Source organism: Alligator mississippiensis, chromosome 5, assembly GCF_030867095.1.
Source record: "Alligator mississippiensis isolate rAllMis1 chromosome 5, rAllMis1, whole genome shotgun sequence".
Taxonomy (NCBI): domain Eukaryota; kingdom Metazoa; phylum Chordata; order Crocodylia; family Alligatoridae; genus Alligator; species Alligator mississippiensis.
In genome coordinates, this window is record NC_081828.1 from 121172288 (window position 1) to 121193767 (window position 21480).

A 21480-nucleotide genomic window follows, 5' to 3' on the forward strand; every position below is an offset into this window, starting at 1 on the left:
TTGTCTAGATATATCAACCAATTAATTTTTCTGAAAGTCAAAACAATTTTTTAATGAAGTGCAGCCCTGTCTTTAAAAGCAACTGGTGTTTTGATCTAACTTGCCTAAAAATTCTTAGTGTATTTACTGACCCCCGTATCCAACTAACGACTAAAAATACATCTTGGTCTTCTAATGGATTTCTTTGCAAAGCCTCCAAACAGCAGAAGAAATGAATGGTTTGTCTTCCCAGCCTGTTCATTTGCTAAATGCTCTTTCTGATTCTGTTCCATATCCTGTACCATAACCTGCTTTGCAGTCAGCAGTCACATAGCTAATTATTTAGGCAGTCTTCCCATTAATTTAAATTTAAATAATAGTAATATGTATGTGTGCATGTATGTGTGTGTGTACAAGCACTAAGATTTTTAATTGATCTTTGGCTGGCTGGCTGGCTGGCTGCGTAGAGTGCAGCTTTTTGGGATAAGTACTGTCTTGTTTATAAAGTTCATAATGCATTGGGGGCCTGGTATATGACCAGAGGTCTTCCTGCTGCCATGCAATACAAATGATAAATAGCAATAGATACAGTGATACTTTATTAATCTTGCAACAGCCTAATGCACCCAGCCAGATTGGAAAAACAATTCAACAGAAACAAATGAAATCAGGCTCAGCTGGCCAGCTGAACCAGGTAAAAAGAAGCACCTTTCTACCTTCCACGGTCACTGAAAACCTAGTCTCAACCTTCTCCAAAAATCCTGTAAAATAAATGTATGTGCAAAAAACAATGAATATACATTAGTAATCAACCAATAAATACGTTTTTCACCAATTTGTTGGAAGTTCCTGATCCTAAGAAGCGGGGCCTCTCTACTTGTACAGGTAAATGTGCGATAGTGTCCAATGCACAATCCACACAACTGCGCCTCCTGCCATGCCACGCGTATGTGGCAGAAGGTGTGATTGTGGGATCACACATTAGAATCCATTGCACCTGTTTCTCGTGTAGGGGCAGCCTGATCCCAGGCTCCCCGTGCATCAGCAAGAAGCAAGCTCCCATAGCTGGCTGCCCTCTTAACTGATATGATTTCCAGCTTTGGGGGAACCCCATGAACCCTGTGGCAGGGAGACCACAGCTGCTGTGATCTCCCAGCTGCAGGGATACATGGGGCACCATGTACCGTCAGCTGGGACCCCTAGCTGGGAGCCCTGGTCAGCTTATGAGGCTTCTAGCCACAGGGGCACCTAGCTATACGTTTAGTTAATGGTTTGATAGGAAGCAGCCACCAAGTTATTCCACATATTCTGTGGAATAAATTTGTAGTTTATTCCTCTTTATCATGCCATTGATTGATTGAAGGTGTAGCCAGGTGACCATTAAGGCATGATTAACTGGTTAATCACACCTTAAGTGTAACATGTAGATGGGACCACAGATTCAGAAGCATGCCCTGAAACTAAGTAAGTTAGAACTATTAGAGACCAAGTGTGGAGCCAAGCACCAAGACTAAGGAATGCCTAGTTCAGATGTGCCTAGTAGTGACACCATGGAAGAGCAACACACTTATAATAATTGTTTCTCAGTGTGAAGCCCTCAGTTCTCTTGAGCTCATTTGAGAAAGCATTCAGTTTTATGTCTCTAATATATATATTCTCATAGTTAATCCAGGTTATGCCTATTAGTATTTATTGTTTGCACTTTATAGACTAACCAAAGCAGGTGTGTGTGTGTATAAGCACAAGTTTTGTAGGCTGAAGCTCGCTTCATCAGATGCTGATTTATTTGTTTATTTGCTTGTTTATTGTTGTCAGTGATGTTATCAAAATCTACTCTAAAGTTAGAATTTCAAATTAGTTAAACCATTATTTTGGTTTTAAGTATCAGTTTTAAACAAAATTATTTTTCCAGGGAGTAATAAAAGCAAACAGTAATTGTTCTTATGTGCTGCTAAGTATTCTCTATTATAAATCCCAATTTCTCACTCAAAATGGGCTTTTAAATTGTTTCCTAATTTCTGCTGATGTTAATCAGTCAGGTAGGACTTTAAACTGTTACTGTTTTTTTCTGATGTTTTACCACAGTGTTAACATTTAACCATAGCAAAAAATAAAGGCAAATCCTTTAGGAGTTTGATCAAGTCAAATTAGCTTAATTATGTTTTGTTTAGGGGGTGGGAGGGAAATTGAATCGTTTTTTGCTTTAAACATGATCAGGTCATTTCAACTATTCCTTCTTTGAGCTGTAGACATACTTCTTCATCTTTTACTTTTCACTAATAACTGCTCTTCAGACAGGATTTTTCTGTGTTCGGTAGTATAGAAATGATTTCACCCCCTCCTGCTTTTCATGTAACAAGTTTCAAGGTCTCAGAACGCTAAACCATTACTTGGGGAAAATTCCCAATCTCTTTGTATTGGATAGATAACTTGTTTAAATGTAAGTGCACAGATAGTTCATAGCTATAAGCGAGTAAGGCCATGTACAAACACTCTCTCTCATTTATGAATGTTGCTTAAGTTGCCTTTGATGGTTCAGATTTTAGCTATTCAACTTGAAACACTTTAAAGGAACCTACCTTAACAAAAAATAGGCGTATACCACTTCCAGTCGTCCCAGGAGTGCAGCTCTTGAGCACAACCCACTCACTTGCTTCCACTCCACAGGCATCAAATGCAGAAATGAGCCAGTGAAGCTGCCTGAAGAGAGATCCTACCACCCTGCTGGAGAGCTGCCTCAGGAGCAGATGACTGAGGCACGTTCAAAAGTGACACATCCAAGAGTGCTGTAGAAGCACCATAGATATACCCCTCTGGTATATCTATAGAAATTAGGTTTTTTAATTATGTACCAGACTGGTTCCCAAAAGACTGAGATCCTAAAAATCACTAAAGAAAAATCTAGTCCTTTCTGATTTGCTTAAAATTATTAGTCTGTCACCTCTGGAATGAGCTGGAACTTGACAGTTGAAAACTGGATGCAAGTCTGTACGAGTTCCCCAACTCTGTTAACAATTTCTGTTCGGCTCTGGTCTCAGATCTTCAGTTAAGATGGCATAATTAGAACTCCAAGTGGACGTTCTCAGTTTGTGTGATGAAAGAAAGAGAAAGTTAAATATTAGTAATGCTTCTGTTTTCCAGAAGCATGGCCTTTTCTGTAAGCTAGGCAAGATTTTGCAACACGGGAATCCAGAATTCAGGAGTATGCCCTGACGGTTGCATCTTATTTGATAGATTTTTTTCTCATGTGTTGTTTAAAACTGGACACAAAATGTTTGTTTGCTACAGAAGTTACCAATGCTGCAGGTTGTCTGGAGCTCATTGTTTGGCTTTTCATGGTTAAAGAGTATGTGCACTTACCATCTTGCTATACTCAAATGCTTCTTCTTATTAATATATACATCTCTTTGAGAAAATCAATTTTCTTTTCTACCTTAGAAATGCAGGTTCTTCCTTAGCAAAGCTTATCTGTTATTTTGCTTTGGGGGTCCAGTTTCTTTTCTAAAATGTTCCTGAATGTTCAACCTGCTTTTATAAATTTGCTAATACTAATATGTAGTAATAGTTTTATAGCTTTTACCAAAACAATACAATAAAGTGAACAGTAAAAATTATTTGTAGTGAACTAACAACATTTAGATAATTTATCATCTTATGCCCCAAACATACGGTAAAATTATCAATTCTACTAATTTGCACAAAAATAAAACAGAACATAGTTTCTGAAGATATAAAGGAAAACATAAAATGAAGCAGTGGACAATAAAACAAAACAGGAGAATTCTAGTGGATTTTGGCCTTTATTTTTTGTGCAAGTAGTGCAGATACCCCTAAGAAGTATAGAACAGTTTTTCTTCATTAGCCTAGTATTTAAAATTTCCCATTGATGGAGAGATCCATTTTCCTTTTCTTTTTCTCAAAGAACAAACAAGACCACACATAGAGATTTAAGTAATTTATCTTACTCTTCCCATAAGAAAATATTCTGTTCAGATACAGAGTCATACACCACAAGCCCATGACAACAGATCTCATTAGAATGAATCTTAATCCAGGAAGGCCCTCTCATTGTTTGTAGTTTTGCACCAGATAAGTAGGTTTCTAGGCCAAAGGAGTGCTTTATTAATCTTAAAAAAGGGGAAGTTCAAGACCATCTTAGTGTTAGCTTATCTGTCTGCATGGCTGGCATCTTTAATTTTTAAATTGATGTCTTGTTTTAAATATAGGGAAATATTGGATCCGTGATCCTCAGTACATTACCCAGATCATTTGCCTGGAGGAGAACATAGATAACCACTGACTTGAAGTTGCAGCCAAGTAGGTTTTGATTAGTTACCAGGAAAAAGTTCTTCACTGTTAGAACAGTAAACATGTGGAATAGCCTGCCCAGGGAAGTTACGGACTCTCGATCACTGGAGGTGTTCAAGAAGAGGTTGGACAGCCACTGGTCAGGAATGGTCTAGGTCAGGGGTTTTCAACCGAGGGTACGTGTGCCCCTGGGGTACTTGGGATGGCCTCAGGGGGTACTTGGTAGCGGCCGGTGCCGCCACTTCTGCCAGCACTTCTGCCACTTCTGCTGCCGCTGTGCCACTGGCACACTCGCCAATCAGCTGTTAGGGACCTCTTCACCCCTGCTCATTGACTGGCCGCCAGGGGACTTCTTCCTCCTCAACCAACCGCCAAGGGTACACTGACTCAAAAAGGTTGAAAACCCCTGGTCTAGGCATAGCCATGCCTGTGTTCCACCAGGGGAATTTCCCATGCTTCAGGATTTTGTTGGTTGCCGCATGGTGCTGGAAGGATATCCCCTCATACCTCCCTGCTGATGCATGTATCAGGGTTTTTGTAAGCCTTCCTCAGAGGTGTTGGATGTTGGCTACAGCCAAGACTGAGGATTTTGACTGGGGTGTGCTGGTTCTTCTGTCTGGACTTAAACCCAGAAGTTCCAGGCTAAAGGGTCTTGCCCTTTTTTCTGGATCAGACATTTTGCTCTATTTGGAGTCAATAAGGAATTTTACTCAGACTGGTAAGGACTGTGGGGGTTTTGCCTTCCTCTGAATCGTGGGGCATGGTCCTCTACCTGTGATCTCTTGAACGTATATGAACAACATTTACCAAAGCAAGCTGTTGGCTGCTGTGGTCCTCCTGCTTTACCTGTGGCAGGTTAGGGTGTTATGTCTTGTGTTGTGTCAGAGTTGACTGTATAGTTCTGCTAAGAGGTTAGACAATGGATTTTTATACAGTCGTTTAGATAACGATGATCCTGCCTCAAGCAGGGGATTGGACTAGATGATCTCTAGAGGTTCCTTCCAACCCTACTTCTCTATGATTCTGTGTTATTTAACTATCCAAACAAGGGTTTCTTTGGCAGAAGAGGGGCTCTAGAATGCACTTCTTAGGGTATATGGTAGGTGTAGAAAGTCTAGTCTTCATCCAGTAGTTTAGAAATCTTGATTGACCTAAATGCTGATATTTATTGATCTGGTTTCAGAGCACGTGAGCCATTTTTTGTACAGTGCAGAACTTTGGGATGTTAACCGTGTAGTCCACCCAAAAGCCAAAATGATTTCAAATTAGTTTTTAAGGTGGCTTTGATTGCTACCTAATTCTGTGATGGTGGGGCAGAGTGGGAGGCAATTGCAGATGCTTTTGTGCTCTGAAGTAATACTAATACATTATTGTAATGACTTATTTCTGTCTTTCAAGATATTTAATGTGCTTCTTTGTGAAGTGTAATGATGTTAGCCATTGATTATATTTTCTATGTCAAGATTCTCCTTTTGGCATCATGCTGCTCCATAATTGGTAGAATATTTCTTTAATGCTTCTTGCTCTATTCTTCCTATATTTTAAGGGTACACAAAAGGCTGCTTGGTGTCCCAAACATGAAGGAGGTGAGAAGCCTGTGCTAAGCCTTAGATGTGCTGTCAGTCAGTCCATTCAGGATTTTAAATACCAATTTTTTCAGGTACAAGAGGTTATCACCTTGTCCAACAGGCAAGCAGCAGTTAATCGCCATTGAGCTTTTCTGGTATCCCAGCTGCAACACAGTATATTTTTCCTGCCTTTTGGTGACAACCTGAATGTATCAATTTAATTCTGTAGAGATGATCTCTCAGAATTATGGATATGATGACAAATGGGATGCCAGAAAGATGCAGATCAGAGAGCTTTAGAGTCTTTTGAGAAAAGATGTCTGTCAGACTATAACATTTTATGACAAGACATCACTGTCAATGGATGCAAATCAGACGTGGCCAACTCTAAATTATTTTACTGTAGTGAAGATTGTCTTCTGGATCCTAAGGACCCTGTTCTGGTGCCAGCGGTACAACTCCCACTGAAGTTAATGAGAGTTGTAGTTATGCCAAAAGTGGCTATAAAATGTTCTTAATAAGCCCCTACATTCTTTGGACAAAAGTATATTTCTAATATCCATCTGGCCCTTGCTCTGCATGGGAAGGATGAGTGTAGTAGTATGGTAGGAAAAAAATGTTTTGATAGGACGCTTCAATCTTTTTTTAATATATCCTGATCTACGTAGCTGGGGCACTTGCTGTGTCTTCAGAGTTTGCAGGGATGGGGAGAATCATCAGCTCAGGGTCTGGCACATAATTCGTCTTCAAGGTTGCCTCAGATGTGGGGGGAGTTTTAATTACCTTTACATTCTTCCACTCAATACTAACAGCTAGCTCTCCTCTTGACATATTGACATGCTGCTTGCAGGAGCAGAGCTATTGTGATCTTCCCTGTCCTACTTAACAACAACTGGTAGATGAGAGCACTCAGGGTACTCATTATAGTAGCAGCTGGAGAGGTGGCGGAGCCAAAATCAGTGGTATCTCTTACTATCACATGTTGCTTGTTTTCTATGATGTTAAAACACTCATTCAAAGGAAATGCCTAAAAGCTGCACCTTGCATTAGAATATAAGAAAAGGACTGGCTGTACTTTAAAGAAGCCTTACTTAATGAAAGTGCAGAAACAAACCATCCCAATGTGCAAGAAGACTAGGAAGTATAGCAGAAGACCAGCTTGGCTTAGCATGGAACTCTTCAGCATTGGCGACTGCATAGGGGGAGCACTCAGGTGCACGTGCACCCCCTGAGATCAGCGGTGCACACCCTGCAAAAAGCGCTGCCAGTGGTGCCTACAGGCAGCCACCACTCACCACCGACACTGTTGATGGCATCTGCTGGTGGTCACTGACTGCCAGTTGGCACTCGTCACCCTCTCCCCCCGCCATTGACACTGCCACAGCCAGCTGTGGGAGCTCCCCACTCAACCCGCTGCCAACACTGCTGTAGCTGCCTGCCAGAGCTCCCCACTCGCTGCTGCTGCCCCGCTACTGCCACCACCGCCTAGAGGTGGTTGCTGTGCCCCCCAGCCTCTGGGGGCACGCACCGTTCATGCTCTTCAGTAAACTAAATCACAAAAACAATGCTTATAAGAAGTTAAAACTTGGACAAACAACTAGGGAGAAGTATAAGAGTACTGCTTGGGCATGCAGGGATGAAGTCAGGAAGGGCAAAGTGCAGTTGGAGTTGCAGCTAGCAAGGGATGTGAAGGGGAACAAGAAGGGTTTCTACAGGTATGTCAGTAGAAAGAGAAGGATCAGGGAAAGTGTGGGTCCGTTACTGAACCTGGAAGGCAACCTAGTGACAGAGGATGCAGAAAAGGCTGAAGTGTTCAATGCCTTTTTCACCTCAGTCTTCACAGGCAAGGTCAGCTCCCAGTCTACTGCAGCTGGCAGCACAGTTACAGTGGCACAAGTCACTTAACATGAACAAACTAATTACAAGGAATTGAATTCTTAAATTATTAAGAAAGTAAACCATTATTTTAAAATATAGAAGATGGCCAGTTTTTAAGTGGATGCGTACCTCTGGGTGGGATCAGAAGATCATAAGGAAGTAGGACTGGAGGGGACCTCATGAAGTCATCTAATCCAGCCCTCTGCTCAAGGCAGAAGCATCCCTGACTACACCATGTCAACCAAAGATCTGTCTTAATTTGCTCTCAAAGATTTCCAGGGATGAAGATGCCACAATTTCTCTAAGTAGCCTGTTCCAATGTTTGATTATTCTGATGGTCAGAAAGTTCTTCCTAATCTCCTCTGCTGTAGTTTGAAGCCATTGCTTCTTGTCCTGTACCCTGCAGCCACAGAGAAAAGTCCATCTCCAACTTAATAATTACACCTCAGGTTTTTGAAAACTTTCATTAAATTCTTCTTCAGTCTTTTCTTCTGTAGACCAAGGGTATCAAACATATGGCCCACCAGCCAGATCCAGTCCTCAGAACCATTCCGAGGTTCCAAAGGGCTACTGAAAGTTGAGTGTGGCCTGCCACAATTTGGGGTCTCTGGACCCCAAATTGAACATGGCCATCAGCACCAGGGATTGATTGAGGTCCAGATACAGCCCTCGCTTGCCCCACTCCTGCCCACCTCCAGACCCTTACTGCTACCTGATTCCCAGATCTGCTCTTTCGCCAACCCCTGGACCTGGACTGCTGCCCAATTCCCCAAACTGCTCTGCTGCCCAACCCTGGAGCCGTACTGCTACATGATCCAACCTGCGCTACTGCCTGCATGTGGACCTCACCACTGAACCTAGGATCCAGCCCAGAAGGAGCCCATGCAATCCAGGTCTGGCCCAAGACCTGGGGTGAGTTTGACATCCGTACTCTAGACTAAATAACCCTAGTTCTTTCAGCCTTTCCTTGTAAATATTGCTTCCCAGGTCTCTAATCATTTTCGTCACTCTCCACTAGGCTCTTTCCAATCCGTTCACATCTTTCTTGAAGTACAGGGCCCAAAACTGGACACAGTACTCCAGGTGAGACCTCACCAGTGTTGAATAGAGCAGAAGAATCATTTCCCTTGATTTGCAAGAGACACTCCTTTTAATGCAACCCAATATGCTGTTGGCTTGTTTTGCAATAATAGCACACTGGTTGAAGCTTATGGTCCACTGTAAGCCCCAGGTCCTTCTCTGCAGTACTGCAGCATAGCTAGTCATTCCCCAGTCTGTATTTGTACATGCACTTTTTCCTTCCCAAGTTCAGGACTTCACACTTGTCCTTGCTGAATTTTATCTGACTGATTTTTCGACCATTTCTCCAGTATATCCAGGTCATTATGCTTCTAGCCCTATCCTCAAGAGTGTCTACAACTCCACCTAACTTGGTGTCATACGCATATTTGCCAAGTGTGCACTCAATACCATCATCCAAATCATTAATGAAGATGTTAAACAACACCAGACACCTTGAGAACCCCATTTAATACCTCCTCCCAACTAGACATTGAGCCATTGAAGATTTTTCATTGAGCATAGTGATCCAAACAGTTATGTATCCACCTTATAGTATAGTACTGTACTTTTACTGCTTATGCTAATAGTCCAACTCCATTAGTTTTCAACCAAAAACTATAGAAACTTAGGCTAGAAGAATTTTTAACTCACCCTAACGTGATTGGGTTACATCCTAATTAGCTGGACAAACTGCCATATCTTGTTTAACTACACTTAAATTTCATCATGCATCTGATGAAGTGAGCTTTTGTTTACAAAAGCTTATGCATCTGTGGTTCAGTTAGTCTGTAAGGTGCATCTTTACCTTGGCTTCTGCCTAACTTCAGACTAACATGGCTAATTACCTCTTCTAAGAGATAGTTGCATCAAACCAGTTTGGTCAGAAACGTGTTAAAATTATTATTTTATTATTTGTATTATCTAGTATATAGGCATGTTACTCATGAGCTGTAATTCTGCTGTGCTATATGCTATACAGAATAAAAAGTTATCCGCTTCAGAGAACTTACACTTTAAGACACGAGAAACAAATGGATACAGACAGGGAAGTAGTACAGTAGGCAGTGATCATAGTATATCAACAGCCTTACACTTGACAAGGTTTTTGTAGGCATTGCAGCAAAGGAAAATTTTAAGTAGAGATGTGAAGGAGAAGAATGAGGTTGATGTGAAAGAGGCAAGGATTTTTGGGGATGATATCTTTTATTTGACCAAGAGCATAGTTGGGATAGATTTAGACGTGCTTTCAAATGCAAGACATTCTTCATCAGGTCACAGCAGGTAGATTTGAAAGTAATTCTGGGGAGATCAATGCAAACATGATTGGTATCATGGGAGAAAATATGGTGGCACTTGTTAGATCAATTTAACTAGTGTACATGAAAGTTAGCATCATGAACCAGTCATGAAAGGGAATCAACCACTCAATGTAACTGAAAGATGATAGGGTCAGAAACAGCTGTGAAGTTAAAATAAGCAGTTTATGTTTGCTGTGCTAGCAAAGAGGAATCCAGTAGAAGGATACATAAAAAAGTGTGACTGTCAGAACAACTGGCATGGATAATGATGGGATCAGCTATTAAATACTTTTGTTTGCCACATTATAGGTAAATCCTGACAGCTTCTTGTAAGAGGAGTACACACTTGCTAACCTGATTTTGAAATCTGATTTTCCCGTGTCTTAAAGCATGTGAAAAGCTCTTACAGAGAAAACACTAAAACTGCATAGAATTGCTTCAAAGCTTGGCCGACCCTGACTTGGTATAGAGATGTCAGGCAGCAGTAAGTAGCAGTTTAATGCTTCAGAGACAGCTTAGCCACTTGGCCCTGACAGCAAGTTAAAAAGGTAGAAAGAACCTAGATGAAAGGGACTAGCCGAAGTCTTCCATAGTGACTTGCACAAAAAGAACCGAATGACAACTTGAAATATGTCATAGAATAATGTATTGTGAGGAAAATTATGTTGTAATATTTATCACTGTGAGATTACAGAATATGAGGGCCCTTAGGAAAGGCCCCTCTAGATTGACAATATAACAGTAAAATTACATAATAATTACATAGGCACTATGAAATCTTCAGTAACTTGTCTACTTTCTCCTCTTATTTGCAATCTATTGCACCCCATAGCCTCATAAATGGATATAAAGAAAATGGTTCTGATTTTTTTTAAGGCATGGTATCACTAAAAATGCTAATACACGTATTAAAGCTCTAATGACGGGCCAGCTGGGGATAGGACATCAAATTCGGGAGCTCAAGGATAAAATGTCACAATGGGCCTGTGTAAAGCTGGTTGGAAATTAGAAAAGAACCAGAGAGAGCATCCTTGGTTATTGCACTTTCCAAATTCATGTGCAGCATCTGCTCTCGGTAGCTTTCTGGCAGCCTGGAAAGAGTTGTAGAAGAGTATGTGTAGTTGGCAGAATAAAACTCAACAGAGTAAGTACATGGATGAGGCAGCATGCAGGCAGCAAAATGAGGATTAATTTATAAGGCACCTGTCAGTACTGAAGCTGCCCTTGTGTACAGGAACTGAATTTCCCAAGCTCCTCCTAATAGTTACTGTTTCATATTCCCAACTGTAGCTTGTTGCTCACTTCAGGCTGTGTTCATAATTTCTCTTCTTTGTGTGCATATTTGCAGTACTTTCACAGATAGCATTTCTAACTGATTACAGTATATTTCTCCCTGGAGATTGCAGCACTCTTTTCCTCTTATCATTGCCGACCTCTTGCCAATCATTACATGGGCTTGACAGCAGAGGACAAAGTAACTTTCTACCTTTTGAGCAGCTCTTTTACCCACTATTCCATATGCAGGGAGGGAAAGCGCTTAATTTGCTTGGTGGAAAATGTCATCACTAATGTTAAATGAAGAGGGCAGTGATCTCAGGGGAATTCTGTTACTCTGGTGAAAAATCCTCAAGTGAAAATACGTGAAAATCTGGGATCATTTGCTCTTCCAAAATAATTTGCATGTTATATATACAGTAGTAACCACTTCAAGATGTGTCCTGTGGGTATAGTAAATCTTTCTGTTCTACTGGCATTTGCTCTACAGGGATTTCATTCCATATTCTTGTCATAAATTGGTTTGAAGCAGATGTGTTCATTAATTGGTTCTAATAATCATTATAATTCATTCTCCCTCTAGTACCTTGGATTTCATCCATTGTAGAATAGTTCTTCTGTTAAATGCAAATCTTGAAGGGTATCATTAGAATTTCAGGTAAGCTACTTACAGTACTAATTATGCTTGGTAATAAAGCATTGGCAGGATTGGACCCAATGTTGAACCTTGTTTAATGTACAATACATTTACTATTTTTCAAGTATGGCTTTAAGTGGTAGGTATTAACTTTTCTTAACTTTGTTTTTATTACTTCCTATGTAGAAGAGTTCAACAATTTTCACGTTCTGATTTTTCAAGGGGAAAAGGATATTTTCTTTCAAAAGTTCCATTTGACCAGCTTAAATCCCATCTGTGAATAATGGTGTTACATTGATTACTCCTTAACAGAGGTGCATTTATTTTGTCAAATCAGATAAGTTAGATTTGACCACTTGCCTTGTAATTCTTCTTTATGCTAATGCTCCTTTTAATGGATATATATTTAGGATAGCTTTATAATATTTGTCCACAACTTTGGCCTAACATGTAAATGGTTATTTAAAGACCAACCTTACTTCTCTATGATTCTATGATAAAAATCAAAGACTAGCAGAAATATTTCTAAAGAAATTTTTTTTTTAATCCAACAAAAACATTTGGTTTTAAACAAATAAATATTCTCCCTTAATTTCATCCTTGATCCTTTCCTATTCTTTGTCTCTATCCCTGCTAATCTCATTTGTTCTCATTTTTCATCCATCGTTTGGTGATTTCTATTTCCCCAAAAGCACAATGGCAACTAAGAGCAAACATTTATATATGGAAAACAGTAAATTTGTATCTTATAACTTTTCTTTATGTAACATTGAAATCTGCACTTGTGGGGGTTTTTTCTTGATAGACTTATTTTTGTTTTAGACAAAGTGTGAGAACAGAAGGCTAATATGCTCTCATCACCCCAACTGAATCTTCAGAAGAGCTTTCATGTGATTTTAGCATTTGGAGCTTCTTAAGGGCATTATCTTCCAATATAAGATGTATGATGCTATAATAATAGTCAAGCCTTGGAGTGTATTGCTGTGGCTGGGGCTATATGAACAGAAAGGGGGGCAACATTTTGGCCTGCCAGAGGTTATGAAAGTTGTTTCTGGATACTAATGCCATATGATTGTCCTGGATAAACGAAGACCCTGGGATATTTTTGACAACTGGAGCAAAATATATGCATTTGAAGGTGATGTCACAGGTTCAACCATTTCCCCAAAATTATTCCCTTATTTCATCACCTTCATGGCCATTTTCACAGGCTAAGTTTCAGCCACTTAGGCACTAAGAAAGATATGAGCCTCTGCAGATATTCAAAGTGAAGGTCCTAGAGTAGTGTGTCATCTGCTTACTGCTGACACTGAAGACTTTGCCTCCTCCCAGTTGGTCCTGAGACTTAATTTATTGTGTGTGTTGAATGCTGGATGAAAGTGAGCCTTGTGGGACTCCATAGTAAAGTCCTGATGAGGCAAAGTAATGACTGCCCATTACAGTGCTCTGTATGGCCATGCCTCAAACATCCAGATCTCTCTGGGATCTCTTCCAGGATTTCTCTTCACAAACTCACTGTTGTCCAAAAAGAGCTTCTTTTTCTACAAGATTCTTATTTTCCTGTTGCTGGGCATGAAAGAGCCCCATGCTTTTTACATTTTATCAAGACTGATTTCTATAGTCTTTCTACTACATCCAGGTTGTCACCAAGTTCTGCTTTTATCTCCGTAATATATTAAGATCAGTCCTTCCTATGGAATCCTTACTAATAAAACACTTATACATCCGTTGATTAAGTTGCCTTTGCCGCCACCACTTGCTCCACCCTGCCATCCCTGACTTTCTACCTCTCTCCATTCTATATGAAATATTACTGCTATGGTAATCTTATTGCTCCAGCCACATTATTTCTGTCCTCAGGCTCCTTCATTGGTTTCCTTTTCCTTCTGCATTAAGAGTTTACACTCCTTGTCCTTCAGCACTTTCTATAACATCCACTTGCTTTGTCCCTGCTTTTGTCACATGATATACCCTGTTCCTTCTAGCACTCCTATCTCTCTATTATATTAATCTTTTATTTCGTCTTCTTAATAGCCCTTTCTCTTGTCTACCCCTTATGGTTTGAACAGTCCTCCACTAGTTATGTTCCCAGTCCTGTACTTTTTTACTTTATATGTCTTTAAAATTTGTTTCCTCTACCTTTGTTGGGCTCTGCGTCATCTCTTCTATCTTTTTATGTTTAGAACATTTTGTATCTATTTTATATAATACAGAGATATGCTGTACTATATTTGCAAGTTGCATTGCATTTATTTGAGTTGCTTTGAAAGCTTCTTGGGTCAGGAATCTTGTTTCTGTGCTTTTACAAAGTGCCACTGAGGCACTATTAACAATTCAGAAGTCCAACTATATGTGACTTGATAACATTTACATACTGTTTGACTTGCATTTTTATGACTGAAGTTTTATATATTTGTGTTGCCTTTGTTGTAGAGAGAGTTGGTAGAGGTATTCCTGATCATCAGCTTGCCATTTCAGGAGTTAGGAGACATGAGAGAGGAGACTATTCTCTTTGTTGGTCCTTAAGAAAGCTCTTAAAATGTTTTTGGTTTTGGCCACTATACTTTTAAGCATTTGCTTACTAAAATGTCACAAAGAACATCAGATGCAAGAGTGAAAGTTTAACCTATTTGGATGAAACACTCTTAAAAAAAATCTTCTGACATTTTCTTCATATTGCTGAACTTAGAAATTGATCTTATTTCCCAGCATCAGACACAAAATGAAAAAAAAGAATCAATTCTCGAGATTGATCAATGTTTTTTAAAACTGCTTTAATAAGATAAAAATCAATGCAGCCATATTATTTGCCATTATTTTATCACCAGTAACATTAAAAGCATGGTGATATTTAATGTTTACGTTAAAATGTGAAAGTACTTCAACTTTATACTACAGAGGCAAAAACTTCAAGGGAAGTAATTTATTTAATTAGCTTTGGTTTTCTCTTTGCTGTTGACCTTTGGAACTTTGCTTTATAAAAAGACTAGGCACTATCAGGTTTTGGGGTTGTTGTTTTTTTTTAACTGCCAGTATTCATAGATTCATAGATTCATAGATGTTAGGGTCGGAAGGGACCTCAATAGATCATCAAGTCCGACCCCCTGCATAAGCAGGAAAGAGTGCTGGGTCTAAATGACCCCAGCTAGATACTCGTCTAACCTCCTCTTGAAGACCCCCAGGGTAGGGGAGAGCACCACCTCCCTTGGGAGCCCGTTCCAGACCTTGGCCACTCGAACTGTGAAGAAGTTCTTCCTAATGTCCAGTCTAAATCTGCTCTCTGCTAGCTTGTGGCCATTGTTTCTTGTAACCCTCGGGGGCGCCTTGGTGAATAAATCCTCACCAATTCCCTTCTGTGCCCCCGTGATGAACTTATAGGCAGCCACAAGGTCGCCTCTCAACCTTCTCTTGCGGAGGCTGAAAAGGTCCAGTTTCTCTAGTCTCTCCTCGTAGGGCTTGGTCTGCAGGCCCTTGACCATACGAGTTGCCCTTCGCTGTACCCTCTCCAGGTTATCCGCATCCTTCTTGAAGTGTGGCGCCCAGAATTGCACGCAGTACTCCAACTGCGGTCTGACCAACACCCTATAGAGGGGAAGTATCACCTCCCTGGACCTATTTGTCATGCATCTGCTGATGCACGATAAAGTGCCATTGGCTTTTCTGATGGCTTCGTCACACTGCCGGCTCATGTTCAACTTGGAGTCCACTAGGACTCCAAGATCCCTTTCCACCTCCGTGCCACCCAGCAGGTCATTCCCTAGGCTGTAGGTGTGCTGGACATTTTTCCTCCCTAGGTGCAGCACTTTGCATTTCTCCTTGTTGAACTGCATCCTGTTGTTTTCTGCCCACTTGTCCAGCCTATCCAGGTCTGCCTGCAGCTGTTCCCTGCCCTCCGGCGTGTCCACTTCTCCCCATAGCTTTGTGTCATCTGCAAACTTGGACAGAGTACATTTCACTCCCACGTCCAAGTCGCTGATGAAGACATTAAAGAGTATCGGTCCAAGGACCGAACCCTGCGGGACCCCACTGCCCAAACCCTTCCAGGTCGAGACCGACCCATCTACCACGACTCTTTGGGTGCGACCCTCTAGCCAATTCGCCACCCACCGGACTGTGCAGTCATCCACATCACAGCCTCTTAATTTGTTCACCAGTATGGGGTGGGATACCGTATCGAAGGCCTTCCTGAAGTCCAGGTATACGACATCCACCCCTCCTCCTGTGTCCAGGCGTTTCGTAACCTGGTCATAGAAAGAGACTAGGTTGGTCAGGCACGATCTGCCCGCCACAAACCCATGCTGGTTTCCCCTCAGCATAATTTGTCCTGCCAGGCTCTCACAAATGTGAGCCTTGATAATTTTTTCAAATACTTTACCAAGGATGGAGGTGAGACTGACCGGCCTATAGTTGCCCAGGTCCTCCTTCCTCCCCTTTTTGAAAATGGGGACCACGTTAGCCCTTTTCTGGTCCTCCGGGACTTGGCCCGTGCGCCACGAGCATTCGAATATTCCCGCCAGTGGCTCTGCAATGACGTCGGCCAGTGCCTTCAGCACCCTCGGATGGAGCCCATCCGGGCCTGCCGACTTAAAGGCATCCAGTTCTTCCAAGTGACTCTGCACCACCTCAGGATCTACGCATGGAAGTCTGGCGCCTTGCTGCTTCCTCTCTACAACCCCAGTGAGAGACTTGTCGTGCCCCTCGCTTAGGAACACTGAGGCAAAGAACTCGTTGAGGAGTTCAGCCTTGTCCCCTCTATCTGTCACCAATTGCTTCTGCCCATTTAGCAGGGGTCCTATTCCTCCCTGGGCCTTCCTTTTACTCCCTATGTATCTAAAAAACAATTTCTTGTTGTCCTTTACTTGGGTTGCCATCCTCAGCTCCATGGTATGTATTTGTTCATTTAAAACCAAAAAATAGAACCTGCAAAAGCTTATGTGAACAATACAATACAAGTTTGTGAAGAGAAATCTGGAAGAGATCCCAAAGAGATATGGAAGTTTGAGCCATGGTCATAAAGAACACTGAAATGGGCAGTCATTACTGTGCCTCAACAGGCAGAGTAATAAGAAAAAAAATAAAAATTATAATAAATAATAAGTATTTATATGTATGAAATTATAATGATCTGTGGAGGTTTTCTAAACTGAGTACTCTCGCTATCACATAAGATCTGTACATGAAAACTTGAAAACTATTTGTGCATCCTGAGCAAGTTTGCAGATAACATAAAACTGGGAAGGATTGTAAACATATTGGAGGATGTTGGCACAATTCAGAAGTGTCTCAACAGATTGGAAAGCTGGGCTAGAGCTAACAGGATGAAATTCAGTGCAGACAAATACAAGGTGCTAACACTTGGATGGATGACAGCATTATGGAAAAGGACTTGGGAGTCTTGGTAGACGACAGAGTCAGTATGAGTCCATAGTGCGATGCAGTCACACACAAGGCAAATGCAGTTTTGGGATGCAACAATGGAAGTAGTAGGTACATAACATGGCTGGTGATTGTGCCTCTGTTCAGCACTGGTTAGGCCTCATCTGGAGTACCTGGTGCAGGTCTGGGCTCCACATTTTAAAAAAGGATGTGGAAAAGTTAGGGTCCAGAGGTGGGCAACAAAGATGATCAAGGGCTTGGAAGGAAGTCATCGGAGGAGAAGCTGAAGGAGCTAGGCATGCTCAGATGGGGAAATAGACATTTAAGAGGAAACATGATAGAAGTCTTCAAGTACTTGAAGGGCTACCAAAAAGAAGAGAGAAAGTATGTGGACCAATGGCTTGAAGATGCAGCAAAGTATATTTAGATTGGATACCCAGAAAAACTTCTTCATTGTTAGAACAGTGAAGCAGTGGAACAGGCTGCCTAGGAAGTTGTGAACTCTCCATCACTGGAGGTGTGCAAGAAGAGGTTGGACAGCCGCTGGTCCAGGATGATCTAAGTGCATCTATAGTTTCATAGTTGGTAGGGTCGAAAGGGACCTGAGCAGATCATCAAGTCTGACCCCCTGCCACGGCAGGAAAAAGTAGTGGGGTCAAACGACCCCAGAATGGTGTTTGTCTAACCTCCTCTTAAAGACCCCCAAGGTAGGAGCCAGCTCGCTTGGAAGTTGGTTCCAGATCCTAGCCTCCCTGACAGTGAAGTAGCGCCTCCTGATGTCTAGTCTGAATCTACCCTCTGCCAGCTTGTGACCGTTATTTCTAGTCACTCCTGGTAGTGCTCAGGGGAACAGGGACTCCCCCAATGCCTGCTGGTCCCCTCTGACTAGTTTGCAACAGGCCACTAGATCCCCCCTCAGCCTTCTCTTGTGGAGGCTGAACAGGTTCAGGTCCCTTAGCCTCTCCTCGTAGGGCCTGCCCTGCTGCCACCTGATCATGAGGGTGGCCCTCCTCTGAACCCTCTCAATGGTGTTCACATCCCTCCTGAAGTGCGGCGCCCAAAACTAGATGCAGTACTCCAACTGCGACCTGACCAGTGCCGCATAGATGGGGAGGATCACCTCCTTGGACTTGCTTAAGATGCATCTGTGGATGCATGACAAGGTGTGGTTGGCCTTCCTGACCGCGTTCCCACACTGTCGACCCATGTTCATTGTGGCATCAATGATGATTCCAAGATCCTTTTCTGCCTCTGCACTGATAAGAAGGGAGTTCCCCAGCCTGTAGGTATGCTGCTGGCTCTTCCTCCCCCGGTGCAGCACCTTGCACTTGTAAGTGTTGAAACCCATCCTGTTCTCATCCACCCACTCCTGTAACCTGTCTAGATTGCAGCCTATTCCTCCCTTCTAGCATGCCCACGTCCCCCCACATCTTAGTGTCATCAGCAAATTTGAATAGAGTGCCTTTTACCCCCTCGTCCAAGTCACTGATGAAGATGTTGAACAGTGTGTGTCCGAAGACCGAGCCCTGGGGAACCCCACTGCCCACATCCCTCCAGGTCGAAAATGACCCATCCACCACCACTCTCTGGGTGCGGCCCTCTAGCCAGTTAGCGACCCATTTGACTGTGTAGGTGTTGATGCCACAGTCCCCTAGTTTTTTAATGAGAATGGGGTGAGAGACAGTGTCAAAGGCCTTCCTGAAGTCCAGAAAGACTATGTCCACTGCTACCCCTGTGTCTAAGGATTTTGTGACCTGGTCATAGAAGGCCACCAGGTTGGTCTGACAGGACCTGCCTCTAATGAACCCATGTTGATTGCCCCTAAGCATAACCTCCTCTGCTGGCCCCTCGTGGACAAGTGCCAGGATAATTGTCTCAAAAAGCTTACCCAGGACCGAGGTAAGACTAACTGGCCTATAGTTCCCTGGGTCCTCCTTCCTCCCTTCTTTGAAAATGGGAACCACATTGGCCCTTTTCCAGTCCTCTGGCACCACACCAGAGCACCACGAGTGCTCGTAAAGCCGTGCCAGGTGTCCCGCAATGACCTCTGCTAATTCCCTCAGCACTCTGGGGTGGAGGTCATCAGGACCAGCTGATTTAAATATGTCTAGTCACTGCAGAAGTTCCCTGACTAGGTCCACACTGACCCTAGGCCAGGGGGCGCCTCCCCCAGGGCCTAAGGGGGTCCTGGCGGACGGGCTGATCTGGTCCCTGCTCAGGAAAATGGAAGCAAAGAAATCATTAAACAGGTTAGCCTTGTTGTCTGGTGCAACAACCAGATTTCCTAGAATGTCTTGCAGAGGCCCGACGTTACCCGGTACCTTCTTTTTGCCCCCTGTGTATTTAAAAAAGGAATTCTTGTTGTCCTTGATCCGGGTAGCTAGTCCCAGTTCCATCTCTGCCTTGGCCTTCCTGACCGCCCCCCTGCAGCCCCGAGCAACCGAGGTATAGTCCTCCCTGGTGATGACCTCTCCCTTCACCATTGGGTGTACGCCTCCCTTTTAGCTAGGAGACGTTCTCATATGCTTTTGGTGAGCCATGCCTATGTTGTGCTATAGCTTTTTTCCCTCTTTGATGGTTGCCTCTGCACCCACCTTCCTCTTTTTCTGCTATATGTGTCAAGATGTTTTTAAGCCTTCTCAGAGGTGTTGGATGTTGGCTACTGTCAAGGCTGCAGATTTTAACTGGGGTGTGCCAGTGCTTCTGGTGGGACCAAAATGGGAGGTTCCTGGCTAGAGGGTCTTGCCCCTCTGCTCAGCATCTGACCAATTGCCATATTTCAAATTGCTATGAACTTGCCGGGGGCGGGGGGGGGGTTGTCTTCCTCTGCAGTGGGGGATGCAGCCCTCTACCCAAGATCTCTTGAGCTTATATTGACAACATTTCATAGAAGTGGGACATTGGTTGCCATGGTTCACCTGCTTTACCTCTCGCAGGTTGGGGTGTTAGGTCTACGTTGTGTCAGGGTTGAAGATAGTCTTATGTCAAGTTTAGATTATGGATTGTATGGGATAGTTTGGATAGGAAAGATCATGCCTTAGGCAGGGGGTTGGACTAGATGACTTATGGAAATCCTTTCCAGCCCTTCTTCTCTATGATTCTATGATGTTATTTTGCTTGTGGCAGTCTAGCTTCTCTGTAAAACATATTGACTTTTTCATCTTTCTGTCAAAGAAATGAATGGATTTGTTAACTTGTTTAAGGGGACTTCACAAAAAGTAAAAATCTCTCATTAAAAATGTTACGATTTTTTAAACTAATTCTTCCTTATACAATATGATTTTGGTCATGAGTGTTTGGTCACAAGTCAAATCCTAAAAATTCATGCAATTGGCTTCAAAATTGCAGGATAATTCATTTGAATTTAATTTCTTTTTTGTTGTCGCTGTTTCTTGGGCTTTAAGACTCTGGAGATCAAGCTTTCAAACATTTCTCTACAGCTTCAAACCTAGAAGTCCCTTTAAACAAATGAAAGTTGAGATTCTCATGCAGTCAGGGGCTTTGCAAGCTAAGGTTTTTAAGATTTCAAGTATCAACAGTTTCACACTAAAATCCTGAGACTTAGCAATACTGTACAATTTTGTTTTAAAGTTCAAATTTTCTTTTATAAGTAGAATATAGTTAGAGGTTCCAGTTCAGTGCCTAGCATTAGAAACATCGGCATTGTTCAACCAGGTCAAGAATGTCCCCCCAAAAAGGAAAAAGAATAAAAACATTACACATGCAACACCACCAAGAGTCCCAAGGTTAACAGTCAACAGAAAATGAGCTTTGTCAGATTTCAGTGAAAGTCCGTGTGAACCAACCAAAATGGCAGTAGGCCTGAATGTGAAAATCCCTGAATGTGTATAGCATCTAAGACTCCCATGAGTCCCTGTGACTCAGTATCATGAGAAATGGGGCATTTTGAGAAACTAGATGATGTTAAATTGTTCTTTTTGTTGCTCTGCAAGTAATTTAGTAGGCTTATGCTATAAAAATCCAGTACTTTTTAATTGACAGCTTTCCCAAGGTTTTTTTCTTAACTGAGAGCATAACTTGTGGTGGGGTGTTTTGTTTTTTTTTAATGAAGTATTTGGCACAAGCAGCAGACTATGTC

The 21480-nt window shown here is 42.2% G+C and overlaps 1 protein-coding gene and 1 long non-coding RNA gene across 10 annotated transcripts in view; one reads left to right on the plus strand and one right to left on the minus strand.

Annotated features, from left to right (window-relative positions):
• LOC109282228 (uncharacterized) overlaps nucleotides 1–3045 on the minus strand; it is a 41271-nt gene extending 38226 nt beyond the window's left edge. The window contains exon 1 of one of the 3 annotated variants that reach the window (XR_009462524.1): nucleotides 2559–3045. This is a non-coding gene — a long non-coding RNA (uncharacterized LOC109282228). The remainder of the gene's footprint in view (nucleotides 1–2558) is intronic. The other 2 variants (XR_009462525.1, XR_009462522.1) reach the window with 2 other exon arrangements.
• The window catches only part of TPK1 (thiamin pyrophosphokinase 1), a 535729-nt gene that overhangs the window by 390779 nt on the left and 123470 nt on the right, over nucleotides 1–21480 (plus strand). The gene's annotated exons all lie outside the window — the stretch shown is intronic.